Source organism: Aulonocara sp. 'chitande type north' Nkhata Bay, linkage group LG9 (genome assembly GCF_057382095.1).
Source record: "Aulonocara sp. 'chitande type north' Nkhata Bay isolate Kocher_YH1m ecotype deep benthic linkage group LG9, A_spYH_male_GT1.1, whole genome shotgun sequence".
Lineage (NCBI taxonomy): Eukaryota > Metazoa > Chordata > Actinopteri > Cichliformes > Cichlidae > Aulonocara > Aulonocara sp. 'chitande type north' Nkhata Bay.
The window spans coordinates 28,426,161-28,440,764 of record NC_141352.1 but is presented as its reverse complement, the minus strand read 5'-3'; the positions used below and the strand labels follow the sequence as shown (position 1 = coordinate 28,440,764).

At 40.9% G+C, this 14,604-nt stretch overlaps 1 protein-coding gene across 1 annotated transcript in view; it reads left to right on the top strand.

Annotated features, from left to right (window-relative positions):
* Window positions 1-955: 955 nt before the first annotated feature.
* Window positions 956-14,604, top strand: part of rnf152 (ring finger protein 152) — a 58,631-nt gene continuing 44,982 nt past the window's right edge. Inside the window, exon 1 of the mRNA XM_086306758.1 lies at window positions 956-1,334. The gene's annotated coding sequence lies outside the window, so the exon portion shown is untranslated. The remainder of the gene's footprint in view (window positions 1,335-14,604) is intronic.

Genomic DNA, 14,604 nt, shown 5'->3' with positions numbered 1-14,604 from the left:
TTCTCTATGTTGTATTTTGTGAATAAAATATGACATTTGCAAACTGTTCCTTTTTTGGAACTGGTGTTTTTAACTAAAGCAGGACATGGAAAGAAACTAAACTTTCAAAGTGAAGCAGGAAGAAAGTAAAAGAGAAATACTGATCACACAGACAATTTGATTCAGGCGGGGAAACACTGAGGGAACTAAAAATACCACTTTGACCAAAACCTACAGTGCATGAAGAGAATTATCATGAAAAGGAATCAAGAATTAAAAAAAAATCATAATGGCAAACAAGAATCTGAACCACAAAACCCTGGGATCATGGATGCTCAGTCAAAACAGCCCTAGTGTTTAGGTGGGTGGTAGATCCATAGTTTGTAGTTGAATGTCAGCCACTACAGCTGGCAGTGTTTTTATAGTTGAGGTTCACTCACTTATGACATTTCACAGCCGCCCTTATATGGCGTGACAACGACCTGAGCTTCCCTGTTGTTGGAGGAGGCCGCCTGCTGGAGCTATACATGGAAATGGCATGCACGTGGGAACAGCCTTTAGGAAGAAATGGATATAGGAGGAGATTTAGCTTGAAATTAATGACTGCGTGAATGGGCGATACTGGGCAGGCACTTAAAATGTAAAATGGAGGCCACTTAAAAAGTAGGACAACCAAGTTAAAGGAACTTGGGTAACCACGGGGGTTGTTAGGGCTTAAAAGGGGGCACAAATAAGTCTGGACTGGATGGGAGACCAGAGGTGAAACTGGGTCAAACATCGTGGGTTTTTGTGTATCTAGGGTTCGGATTAATTAATATAATAAGGCATGAAAGGAGCTGGGGGGTGGTTGCGTGGGGTGTAGACATACCCCAGCTTTTCTGAATGGCACTTGTCAAAAAGGACAGACTGTACCCCTCCTCCTCCGGGCATCTGTTTCCACTTTAAAACCGCACATGCCTTTTGCAGAGCAGTTAGAGCCCCAGAGGAGCTCGGGAGTGCAGCAGGACCCGCATCACATCGCAGCGCAGCCTGTTTTACTCTGATACCTGCAGCCTGTGATGTATTTATTTATACACATTATTTTGTCTTCCCCTGACAGTGAGAGGGCGTATCCGCTTTGAGAAGGAGGCTGAGCGAGTACAGCGTGAGTGCAAGGAGTGGGAGGGCTGGTTGGAAACACGGGATGAAAACAGTGGAGAGCCACGCCGCCCACTAAACAAGCCGAAGCGCGTACCAACAATTTCGCAACCACCTCTTCTGCTGCTGCTGCTGGTGCCCTGCTTAAATCTACAGAGGAGCGGTGGAGAGCAGACATCCGCCGTCATACATCAGGCAGACAGAGGAACTAACAAAAGGTAAGCGCCGTGTCTCTCTTCCTCTTATCTCTTAAAACGGTGATTTGGTGAGTGAAGCCTGGTCTAAGGGGTTCGAAACACGGAAGAAACAAGTTATCATGAGAGAGAGGATTGCTTTGTTTTGTCGTGCAAAGGTAGGAGCAGCATCCCCGTTGTTTGGCTTTGTCTGCTCACTTTTGCGTGCGCATTGTGCTCGGAGATTCGCGCAACACGGAATGCATGATAGTGACTTTATTTAGGTACTTATTTTAGGAAAATGAGTATTTTAGCAGTGTGCACTTTTGCAAAAGCACAAGAAGTTCCTGTACGAGCGGATTTACCTTCCTCTTTGTTTCTTTATCGCACTTCCTTTGTGTTGTTATCAGGATCCCTGCGCCTTCATCAAACTGCCCTTACCAGTATGCACTTCGGTAATTGGGTCTGCTCAGCTTTATCTGCCCGCTGTGTTTACTGAGACTGCGAGAATTCATGTTTAAACGCTGATGTCCTCAAACACTGCCTGAATTTTATTCTGTAAATGGTTTTTAACAACCTACAATAAGTGAAGCGCCCCAGCTGTGCCACAGGCCATCCATGTTGTGCTTTACGCAGCGCTTGTTGTGCCTTTTCAGCAAGAAGACACAGGGTCATTTCATGAAACTGTGCACTGTGATTACCACTAATCTAAATGTAAACTTTGATCTAACCCAGTCTTAATCTTCCCTATGACATTGTCATTTATTTATTTATTTTTTCAGCTGCCAGACTTCATGCAGCGTTTAGGATGTTTGCGCTCCTACCTAATTTTGGGCTTTAGCTTAATTATCTGGAACTATTATCACAGTTTTATTTCCCTGTTGCGCAAATAATTAAACGTTTACTGCTTTATAACCTGTCCTCCCCCCCTTTTCTTAACAAAAAAAAAGACACTTTCAGCAGGCGACAGTCTGTCAGCTCTTCCAAATGTGAGAATTTGGCTGCTAAATTTAATTATTTGAAAAATACCAAGAAGTTTGAACACCATAGTAAGGCAGTGAAGGATCCATTTCAAAGGGCCACAGGGTTGACAGTTAACTGTAGCCTTTTATATAAAGTTAAATTTAAAAAAGATGTGAAAAGAATCTGCATTGTCTAATAACCAGCAGGGTGTGACTCCTCTGGTTTCTAATCCATTGTTTAAATCTATGGGAAAACAGCCCCAGGCCTCTTGAGCCTGACTAACCACTTTCCTTTACGGGATTTACGTATTATTTAATATGATGTGATGATTATTTTGTAATTCTTGGTCACAAATTGGAGTAAAAAAGCAGAAGAACAGAAGGCATTCTTAAGAAGAGGGTTACTTTGTCATTGACAGGTCAGTGAGCGTAGCTTCTTGTCCTGCACTCGTCAATCTGGTTTCAAATTGCTAGGATGAATGCAAAAAAGCTTTGAAAACATGACTCCACTAACCAGTGCTCCAGGTCTGTTTGCAGTGTTGCTTACTATTATCACTATTAGCTTGTGACACATGTCAGTTGGTTGAGTTAGCACACTTTTAAATAAGTCTTATGTTTGCAGGCTAGCATTAGATTTATCCGATTGTTGAGTTGGCTCGCTCCTAACAAGTTACATATTAGTTACTATAATAGCAAGTTGCTAACCTAAGTTAGCCACTTGAACTAGCTTTATCTTAAAAGATCAGATGTTAGCACTTAAATGTTAGCTTTGTCAGTGGTTTGCTATACAGGGTATGTATGTATGTATATATATATATATATATATATATATATATATATATATATATATATATATATATATATATATATATATATTAGTTTTATTAGCTACTCTAAATAGGCCACGTGTTAGCTAATTTTAGGTTGTTGAGTTAATGCTAATGCTAATTTGATTAAATATTAATGAAATAACAGTAGTTTTGGTAGATTGTTGGGTTGGTTCATGTTTATTAGATAACAGCTAGCATTAACTGATTCAGTTAAGCACATTTTTACCTGGCAGTTTTTACGTAAATAGTTGGAGTGGTTTAATTTTGTGTGCAAAAGTTCTCTTAATTCAGGCTTATTAAACAGTTGGTGCAGCTAGGCCCAGGGCCTTTTGCCTGGTTATACCTGCCAAACTGGCAGGATTTAATGTTAATGACATTAATTGAAATGAATTAACAGTGTTTATTAAATGCTGTTTAAATGAACAGGGTTCGGCGTTGGTGACTCATCAGGAGATGTTGCAGAGCAAGCAAGTAGGCATGGTACAGAAAAGACAGAATATCAGACTGAGTGCAACAGGAGAAATGTTTAACTTTAAGAGTTCATTCAGTGCAGTCATCCTGCTACAACCTTACACTTATATTATTAAAAGACAAAATATCTCCCCAAGTTACACAGTTTTCATCTATTGGCTCAAACTAGCTTTACATTGCTGCAGTTTTGTTTCTTCTTTGTCAACACCATCTAATTAGAAGTTGTTCCTCCAAACAAAAGCCACATGTATTCATAAGTTGCTTGTTTACTGGGAAGAGTTGTGGTAACCCGTCAACCTGCCTGAAAAGAAAAGTTTGGCAGTGAGAGTCAAAACAAATCTGATTGTACTCTGCACTTGAAATGTGATGGATTTGACAAGCTTGGCCAAACAAACCAAACAAAAACAAACCAAAAAAATGTACATGTTCTCCTCTCACAGATTTGGGCTTGCAGTAATTTAAAAGCTGCTGAGGTATTTCACAGAGACATTGCGGTCTTTGTTTTAGGCAAAAAGAACAAAAGTCTGGAGCTGCAGTTTAGGTGTATCACTTAATTCAAGGAACCACTCTCCCCTTCACTTTTTGCAATTTTTATCGAACCTCTAGTAGCAGCATTTAGACAGGCTACAACAATTAAGGGCATAAAATGTAAGAACATAGAACATAAAATCAGTCTCTATGCGGATGATGTGTTGCTTTTTCTGCAAAACACACAAACCAACCTCTCTGAGGTAATTACTCTAATAAACTGGTTTTCAAGAGTTTCAGATTATTCAATTAACTGGTCAAAATCTACAGTTCTTCCCATTAACTGCTCCTTCCATAATTCTTCCTCTGCCCCACTACAATCTGGAAATATTAAATATTTAGGTATTAATGTTTCTCCTAAGCTTTCAGACTTAACTAAATTAAACCACATCCCACTTCTAAAGAAAGTAGAAGGCGATCTGACTAGATGGAAATCGTTACCCATATCACTCATGGGAAGGGTCGCCACTATAAAAATGATGATCTTGCCAAAAATAAATTACTTATTTTTGATGAGCCCTAACAAACCATCACAAGATTTGTTCAGATCTCTGGATTCATATATTTCTAAATTCCTTTGGAAAGATAAACCCCCGCGTATCAGCTTAAAAACGCTACAAAGAACCAAGGATAGGGGAGGATTAGATCTGCCTAATTTTCACCAATACTTCTTAGCCAACAGGCTTCAGTTAATCTCAGAATGGTTAAAACATACCTTCTTAGATGAGCCCTGGCTAGATGTTGAACAGGCACTATGCAATGATCTAGAGATTTCAGACCTACCATTTATTAGCTCAAACATCAAAAGACATGAATGCTTTAAAAGCATCAACATCAGCTTTTCTCTGACAGCATGGTGGGAGTTTCTAAAAATAACGGAGTCTTCATTAATCCCATGCAAACGTACACCTATCTGGAATAACCCTGACATATTACAAAACAATAATATGATTAATTTCCCAGAATGGAGTTGTAAAGGAATTAAATACTTAGAACATATATTAGAGGGAAACGAATTTATTCCATTTGACAGACTAGTTGCACAATATGGGATCAACAAGAAAAGATTTTTAGAATATCAACAAATTAAATCCATAGTAAAAAAGAAATTTAACCTCAGTCAAGTTGAATTACAAACACCACCAAGTGCGGTACATTTTCTTACTCTTAAACCCCCCAAATTATTATCTAAAATATACAGAACACTTTTTAAATTAGATGAATCAATATCCCTTCCTATTGCAAAGTGGGAAGCAGATTTATCAGTCAGCTTAGACCAAAACTTCTGGTCTCAGGTATGCTTAAAAACCTTTAAATTGATTAAAAATCCCAGTCTGCAATTAATACAATACAAAACACTACATAGAGTGCACTATACAGGTCATCGGATGTTCAAGATGGACTTTACATCTTCCAACAACTGCTCACACTGTCAAGGCAATACACCAGACAATTACATCCACGCTCTTTGGTTCTGTCCACCAGTGCAGAAGTTTTGGCACGAGATATGTGAAGACTTATCAAAGTGTCTGAAATGTAAAATTCCAACCTCCCCTTTAGTATGCTTGTTGGGAAAATTGGATGAGGTCACTACAGAAACTAATACAGTCCACATGGTTTTTACGGCCCTATGCATCGCCAAGAAAACAGTCCTCATGAACTGGAAAAATAAAAATAATCTTAATTCTAGCCAATATAGAAACCATCTAATAGATCACATTAGTCTCGATATAGCCTCTGCCACCACATTAGATCAATCCCTCTGGGCTCCTTTGATCGGCTCCATCACCTAGCGGGGGTAGGGGGTCGTGGTTTTGTCCCGCCTTAGCTACTGTGGTTGATGTGGAGTTGGGACGGGCTTAGGGCGCCTGGAGGACCCCTAGAGACGTTATCCCTGGAGGGCTTAACCCGGGGGTTGTGTTCATAACCTGGTTAGTGGCTCTGGTTGCTCTTAGAGGTTGTTCTCCTCGTGGCTGCGTGCAGCGGGGCTGGAGGATGGTCTGTACTGGTGGACGTAGGTTACTGGCCTGGTGGCCTGGCTGCCCCTGAGTGGATCCGGGGCAGGTGTGGGGGTTTGGGGTTCGGGGGTGCTTCGCCTCCGTGCTGGGGCTCTGGCTGGGCCTTGGGGGCTTCGGTCCTCGTCGGTGTGTCACCGAGGTTGTGGGCGGGTGGGTGCACGGGGGCTCAGCCCTGGCGCAGGGGGCCTCTGGTGCATCCGGCTAACTGGGGGGCTCTTCAACTGGCGGGGAGGTTGTTCCATCCTTGCAGGAGTCCACTCTGCAGGTGGGGGAGAGACATAGGAGAGGTGGAGAATAAACTTAACCTGGGTGTCTGTTGTCTTGTATAGTCTGGGAGACGATTGAATGTTGGGGTGGGTACAGTTTCCTCTGCGGTGGGGTAGGGTGGGCTGCCCTGGGTCCTGTGGGGCTTGGCAATTAATCTTTTTTTAGAAAAAAAAATTCAAGGAACCAGACGTGCAAAATTTTATAGTGCTTTGTATGTGAGAAATAAACACACAGAGTGAAAATCTCATAAATCTTAGGAAGTAATGCAAATGGAATGGTTTTTTTTTCTCCTCTGGTTATGTGGTCATACTAGATGGTCAAAAGTATATGGACAGGTTTTACGTATATTAGTTTGGACTAAAGGGAAGCCTTAAAGATGACTTGCTTTGCTCATTTACAGCTGTGCATTTTCACCCTTGTTTCTCACAGAGTGGCTTTTCACACACACAGTTGAAATTAATCTATATTTGTCTTCTTCTGGTCCTTGTTGCAGCCCCCTTATAAGCCAACTTTCTTTTTAGTAACAAATCACAGCGATTTTAACAGACTTTCAAGGGAACAATGTAACATCTCTGCCCTACATTTCCATGCAGTCCTTGTTAGAAGTCCAGGTTATGCAGAGTCGCACACTTCAGCACCAGTGCGACTAAATCTCTGGGGGAATATGTCGCCTTATATCACCAACACTTACAAATATTTACTTGGCTTCATCCAGCAGCTGCCTGCCTTCTGCGAGCAGTCAGAGGGAATGAAGGTAAACACTGCCTTTAAGTTTGCTGAGGCAAGGATCCTTAGAAACATGCACAGCTTTCAGACTGTCCTCTGGAGAGCTTAACTCGTCCTGGCATCTTATTCCAGCTGCTTGTCTCTTTCTCTGCTCTTGGGTAGACGTTTGATATTTAACATCATAAAATGTTGCACGTTCATTCAGTGTCAGTTGAAACGGGGAGATTATTTTTCAACCCTGCAGGTTAAGGTTTTTGTAACAGCTTGCCGGTGCTGGGTTTTTGACTTCAGAATTATTTACGGCATAGATTTACCAATGCTCACTGAAAGATTCCTCGCAGGTTCTTTATTCATATTTGATAGAATAGCGCCGCACAGTTGCTACACATCCGTGATGTGATATCCCCATTCCACCACATCCCAAAGATGCTCTTTTGGATTGAGGTCATGAGTGACCGTGGAGGTCACTGGAGGTCAAGTGAGGGTTGTCATACAGTGAACTCATTATCATGTCATGATGCTCAGCTTGTGCGGAGTCCAGAGTGTGCCTAGAGAATATCCTCCATGATCAGACTGAACCATTCATACAAGGAAGGATGGATCCATGTTTTCATGTCGTTTATATGAAATCCTGAAGCTACCATCTGAATGTCGGAGCAGAAATCAAGACTCATCACACCAGGCAATGTTTATTTCAATTTTCTATTCTCCAACTTTGATGAACTTGTGTGAACAGCAGCCTCAGATTCTTCTTAGCTGACAGGAGTGGTCTTCTGCTGCTGTAGCCCATCTGCTTCAAGGTTTGAGGTGCACTCAGAGATGCTCTTCTGCAGGCTGTGGTCATAATGAGGTGTTATTTGAGTTACCATTGCTTTCTGTTATGTTCAGAGCTCTAGCATGAGTAAGGTATTTTCATCCAGTGAACTGTCACTCACTGGATATTTTCTCTTTTTCAAATCGGTCTCTGTAAACTCTGGAGATGGTTTTGTGTGAACGTCCCTGTACATCAGCAGACTCTGAAAAAACTCAGACCAAGAACCATGCAACATTCAAAGTCACATATTTTTTTTTTTTCCATATTCTGCTGCGCAATTTGCTCTTCAACAGGTTATTTTGACCATGCATTGAATTGCTGCCACATGATTGGTTGATTAGACATTTGCATTAACAAACAGTTGAAGAGGTGTGCATTCACAAAAATTCAACAAATTGCCTACGCATCAAACCATGAGCAAAGGCATGAGCACATCAACTGATCTTTGATCCTGTATAGCTCAGTGTTATGCAGCCCTGCCTTCTCGTGTAAATTTTAACACTCATAAATCACAAACTTACTTTGCATTTTTTTTCTGCACCTACACTGATTGGTGAGCCACAGTTGGAGTTTGCAAAGATTCATTTTGAGTTGGTTAAATATGACAGGTAGGTCAAATTTGAGGCATTTGATATATCAACCTGATGCTAATGCAATATTAATAAACATCCTCCTTAACCAGATATTTTCCCCCCTTGTTTCTGTTAGCTCTCTGGGGATCTTCAGTCCAGCTCTCTGTGCTCCCTCCATACATCATTTCTCTCCTTTTTTCTCTTTCCATTTTCCAAAAGCGCACTTCCGCTGTCTCCTCCATTAATTTCTCCTCTCCCAGGACGTTGGCAGGTCCGCTTCCACCTTTCCCTCTGCTTCATTTGCATCTTGGCTCCACACGGCTGCCCAAGTGTTTTCTGGGAGTCAGGTGGCTAATTGGTTCCCATCTGTTGGGAGAAGGCGGCCTTTACGGGATGGTGGGTAATTTGTGTCAGGAGTTTTACCATATTGATTGAGTTCTTTCCTTTTGTTTCCTTTATGCTGCCTGAGCTCTGTGTTGAGTTGCCTGTTTTCTGCTGCTCTGCCTTTCATAGAAGTGAAGACTGTTCACCTGCAAGCTTTATTTTCACTTGTTTCTGAGGAGAAGTACATCAAGGCTTGTGCTTCAATTTTTGGCTGCTCCTCTGTGTTAATAGTTTCACAATCCTTATCTGCAGCATGAGTTTCTCTCTGTGTAAAGATAACTCTGAGAGGAGGAAGTGGTTGGATCTAGCATGGGCCCAGCAAACCAAAACAGGAAGTGGCAGGAAACACTGAAACGCTTGTTGAGACACACGCGAGAGCCATGAAAAGGACATTTTGTTTACTTCGGAGCTACCTGAAGTCGGGGACATAATTTCACACAGCAGCCCGGGAGACTGCTGGCTCTCTTCCATACAGCACTTTACTGCAGCAGTTTAACATTCAGTATTAACAGAGATGACTGTGTTTAGCCTCAGGGGGCTGCAAAGAACCAGCATGGTGAGGGGTGAGGGCGGGGGGAGGGGTGGCGGTGTCTGGGCTGAGTTGTGATTTGCCAGTGATGAGCCAGTGTGGGCGAGCGACAGACTGACTGCAGTGTTAAGTTGGAGCGTTGCAGATTCTGTGATAACTTACCAAATGATGGGGTGCCTGGCAAGGACGAGATGCTCTGTGGTTGTGCCCCAAAGCTGTTGATTTGGTGGATGCATGACTATTGGCATATTCTCCCTTAGCGGTGCAACGGGTCAAAAGTCTCATGGATTGGATCGGATCACGGTTTTAAGTCACGGATCGGATCAATTTTTGGATCAGCAAAAAAAACCCACAAAAATTTAACATTTACTTTTTTAGTTATTGAAGTATTTTTTGCCTGTTAAAAACATTCAACTCAAGACTCATTCCACGCAATTATTAAAAAAAAAAAAAATGGTACAATATAGGGCTTTGTATCTACCACTCAATTCAATTCAATTTTATTTATAAAGCGCCAAATCACAACAACAGTCACCTCAAGGCGCTTTATATTGTAAGGTAGACCCTACAATAATACATACCGCTCATTATATCGCACTCCGCTGTGATCGGATTGATCGGATCGGATTACGGATCAACCGTGATCCGTTGCACCACTATTCTCCCTCACTATCATCGCCTCTCGGCTGTATTAACTTTGCTAATTTTGCATTTCATGTATTTTTAGTTTTAATTCAAAGGTTTTATTGCAGACAAGGTGCAACATCTGGGCCACTTGATGCTGTGTTTGTAAGAATATCAAGCATGTCTGTCGTATTCTATCTTTTGAAGTGTTTTTATTGCAATTATGTAACCAGTAATATAGTTTGCTGTGTGGTGCAGTTAGTCTGCAAACTCCAAGCCCCCCCCCCCCCCCCCAAAAAAAAGCAGTCATTATGTAAGTGCAAAAAACTGTAGTTCCTTTAGTGGCCACTGGAGTCAATCCCAGTAGACTCCCATTTATACAAAAGTGGTTAAAGCTTAAAAATGATTGTGATTGATGCTTTGATTTAGGGCATGGGCAGCTGTAGCCAACCAGTGTGTTTGGCTGATGGAGTGTTTGTAAGAGTTGTAATATAATTTTCTGTGAGGTAGAGAACATCCAGTAAGTTTGTGGTTCAGTTTTAGCGAGTACATTTCTAGTATTTTATTTATATCCTACTAATCCGCGTCTCTGTGTGTTACAACTATAAGTTGATAAATGCAGGTTGGCTGCGTTTGCTGATAACTTGGCGCTCCTCTTGTCCAAATATGGGCACATCTAGCTCCCAAAAACCCACATAGCAGCAGCCATAACGCAAACATTTAAGTACAACAAACAAAGTTTGCTGAGTAACTGGTTTCCTGTTCAGTATTCTGGAGTCATATGACTGCTAACCACATGATGTTGACTAACTTTAAGTTCCCTAACTATAATAAATATGACGTGTCTGGGAAGTATTGACAGGTGTCTCAATCTGGTAGATAAAAAAAAAGAGACCATCAGCTACAGGTTGAGACGGCAGTCGGTTTGTATTCTTCTGATACATCAGTCGCCTTCCTTCCCCACTTGTGAGCATGTGTGCATCACATCCTGTCTCTGTAAACCTGCTAGAGTGAAGTTTTATGACATTTTATTAAAATTACAAAGGCACAATGATGAAATCCATGTTTTACCCCCTGAATGTGAGTTTTCATTGGAAAGTGTGAGTTGCTATTGTGTAAATACCTTTTTCACACTGCACATTCTGCATCTTCATGTTATTAATGTAATGACTGAAAAAGCATTTGTGTTTTTGTGTTATTATTAAAAAAACTGAACAAGATTAAGTGTTTTCAGGAGACATTTGCATAACAAGAAGAGGGAAATAAACCCCTGCCACAAATTAGCTTCATTTAATGTGGATCTGAGTACCAAACAAGCGTTTAGGGAGAACTTTAAGGTTATAGAAAGATTTTAAGAGCCCACTCATTAAATATTCCTTTAACTGTCTGTTTTTAATGGACCTAATTTGCAACTAAACAAACATTTGTGTCAGGTAATTTTCTTTTAGTCTCTTAACTGATTGCTTTGAACGTATTTGGCACCTTTTTTATGATTTTACTTTTATTCTCTGACAGAAAAATTAAAACATTTCCTCCTTCATTTCTTATTTTGAAGTGTCCCTTTTGAGATTTCAGCAGTACTTTATGATCTACATTACCTTGATATAATGATTAAGTATTAGATTACTGTATGTTTTCATCTCTTGCCGTTACCTCTGACTGTTCAGGACGAGCTCTCAATCACTCTGCATCTGTGTGTTTCTACTCATAAAGTTCATCACACCATCCCCTCTGAGAGAGCTGCCAGTGATGAATCAATTTCAAGCTCTTTTTGAGAGCTTCCCGACACACGTTGGGGTGCCAGTGTTGACCTTGTGTAATGAGGGAAGGTTTCCATATCTGCAAGTTATAAAAAAAAAAAAAAAAAAAGTGAATAGCATGAGGAGATGGTGAATGGTGCACTGCTTGGGTAAATTTAATTTGGCATAAAAGAAAAAGGAAAGAGGAGAGAAATGATGAGCTGGTGTGTGGCAGTAGAGGGAAGATGAGAGAAGTAAGTGACATTGTTAGAGCACCACAAATTGAGACGCTTTCAGAGAATTGCACACATCAGTATGTTTTAATGCCGTTATCGTTTTTACTTTCCTGATATCAACGATTTGATTGCTTGCACCAGGCTTGTGAGCTGATACCGCCGTGTTTCTCCTTCCCGCAGCCTGACAGTCGATTTGTTTAGCTGCTGTAATCTAAAATGACTTGCATGCATGCATAGAGACTCGTACATCCATCCTTAATGACACCATTTAATGCTTTTTTTAAAATTTTATTCCCTTTGGAGGAGTGCTGTGTACCTGTGGCCACGGATTCCTGAAAAGGATCCAATTTGATTCAATCACATTCTGTCCTGGTGTTCCTGTTGTTTGGTGGGTGTCTCTGCCAATGATGGATTCAGTTATTTCCATTCGCGGGATGCATTGTAAACGGTGACGAATGGTGCAGGCTAATGCATCATGTGTTGTCAAGGAGAATCATTTACCTTGCCTTCACAATCCATTAAGCCGATGAGAAGAAGAAAAGTTGGATGTGCAGCTGTGGTTTCTCTCTGACACTGACAGAAGATGGACTGAATGGGATCTGTGGATTCTGCGCGTGCCATTGTGAACATTAAGTTCAGTGTATGAAATGCAGTTTGATGGCTGACGGTTCTTTACATTTAGTCTTTGCTGAAAATTGGCTCCAAAACAAATGTTGTGCTGACGCTACTTCAACATCTAATCGGCTCGAATGTTGTGTAGACTTCCGTCTTGGACTCTAGCAAGGAAAAATATGCGTACAAAGTATCTGATATCTAAATCTCGCTTGTTGAGATTTGAGCCTGTAAAAACCTGAGCTGGAGACCATAACTTATGCTGTTGTTCCTGTTGGTAAGGTGAAGAGTGTGAAAGGTACAGTACTGTGCAAAAATCTTAACCTGGACTTTGTCTGCTTTTTCACGTATTGTAAGTCCGGGCCTTGTACTTGACCTTTTTCTGATGATGTTTCTTTTTAAACCAACATTGAATTCTTTGAACAAAGGGTTTACTAGATATCATACTGCTGTATTACCCATCCATCTAGAAGCTTTAAAAAAAAAAAATCAATACATTTTTTCTACAACAGAAAAGCAATGAACATTGTGCTTATTCTTTTGTAATGGAAATGAAAGTGAAAGAAGAGCCCATTCTCACTCCTGGGGCGTAGCATAGCGACGTTTTGTCACGTCCCGTGGCGTTCCAGCCGTAACCTTATCCCTAACCATAACCATAACCTTATTCCTACCATTAACCAGACGTTAAATGATGTAAAATAGTGTTTTCCAAAGCGATTTGAAGAAAATGAACGAACATGTGTAGATTGAGTCCAAACAGTTCTCATGTGTTCTCCTTTTTCCGATGTCGTCATTTAGGAACGTGTTGGGTACCCGAAAACGAAATATGTTGACGATTTGTCACCTAGCGTAAAATGTTACGCTTTGGGAGTGAGAACGTGTTGGAAAGAAAGATGGTGAGAGGTAAAGCATTCAAATGCAGCTTACTGTCACTAAGAATGAATTGTGGAGTTGTTGACTCAAGTGTTAAATGGATAACAATATATCCATTAAGACAAGTGCAGGGTGCCCATAATTAAACAAGTCATCATCAGCTTTCTCTATTGTGTTAGCCAAGGAGAGCCACTTTGTTTAGATAATTATTAGCGAAGAGATAATTTGGCACTTGTGTTCGTGTAATGGTGGTCCGTTGACCCACACGGCTTTATCAGGCAAGCGCTGGATGACTAAACTGTCGAGTTAACGATTGGGCTGACTTTTTCTACGGAGCTGCCATATTGTGACCACAGAAAGTGATTTTTATAGTGCTTGTTCACTATTTGAATACCCCCCTTGTAGTTCCTGTGGCAGGTCCACCTACTCAGCCATGCTTTTTTTAATAAGTTGGTCTCCCACAGTGATTTAACCACAGTGTCAGGCAGTAACTGAGTAAAATATTCATATCTGCTGCCCTTTCTCTGTGTACCCAGGTAGCGAGCTAGTGAGCATTTGAGATGCTTATTTGAGGAATTATGCAGCGAATGCTTCATTTATATATAATGTGGATGGCGTTGCATGTCACAAACTTTGGTAGGCGGGGTTGCTAATCAGCTGAGAAACAGTCAAGCTGGGCTTCTTCTCACTGATTTGACAAAGGGGTCAGGCCCAAATGACCTATTACCTACTGATTATTTGGTTATAATGCATCAACTGCTGGCATTCATGTTGCAGATTAGCAGAGACATCGCACCCATGCCTTAACAGGCCTGAGCTGTAGTAAAACCCAAACCATGTCAAAACCTTTAGGTTTAAATGCTTTAGGTGATTATTGTAAATGCATTTTAATTAGACACTATTAGGGATCTGCCAAAAAGGATTCTTTGCATAATAATCAGACATCCAAGGGCTGATTCAAAATATGGTCTGTAATTCTGAACACGAGCTTCAGTTATTTTTAGGTCAATAGTGTCACTTTAGTGAAAACCATATAAAAGCAACTTCATATTCCAAAAAGACGTCTATAGTAATATGACTACTCGGTCTTGTAGTTTGATCAACTCAGCAAATATTTACTAGTTTTCCTC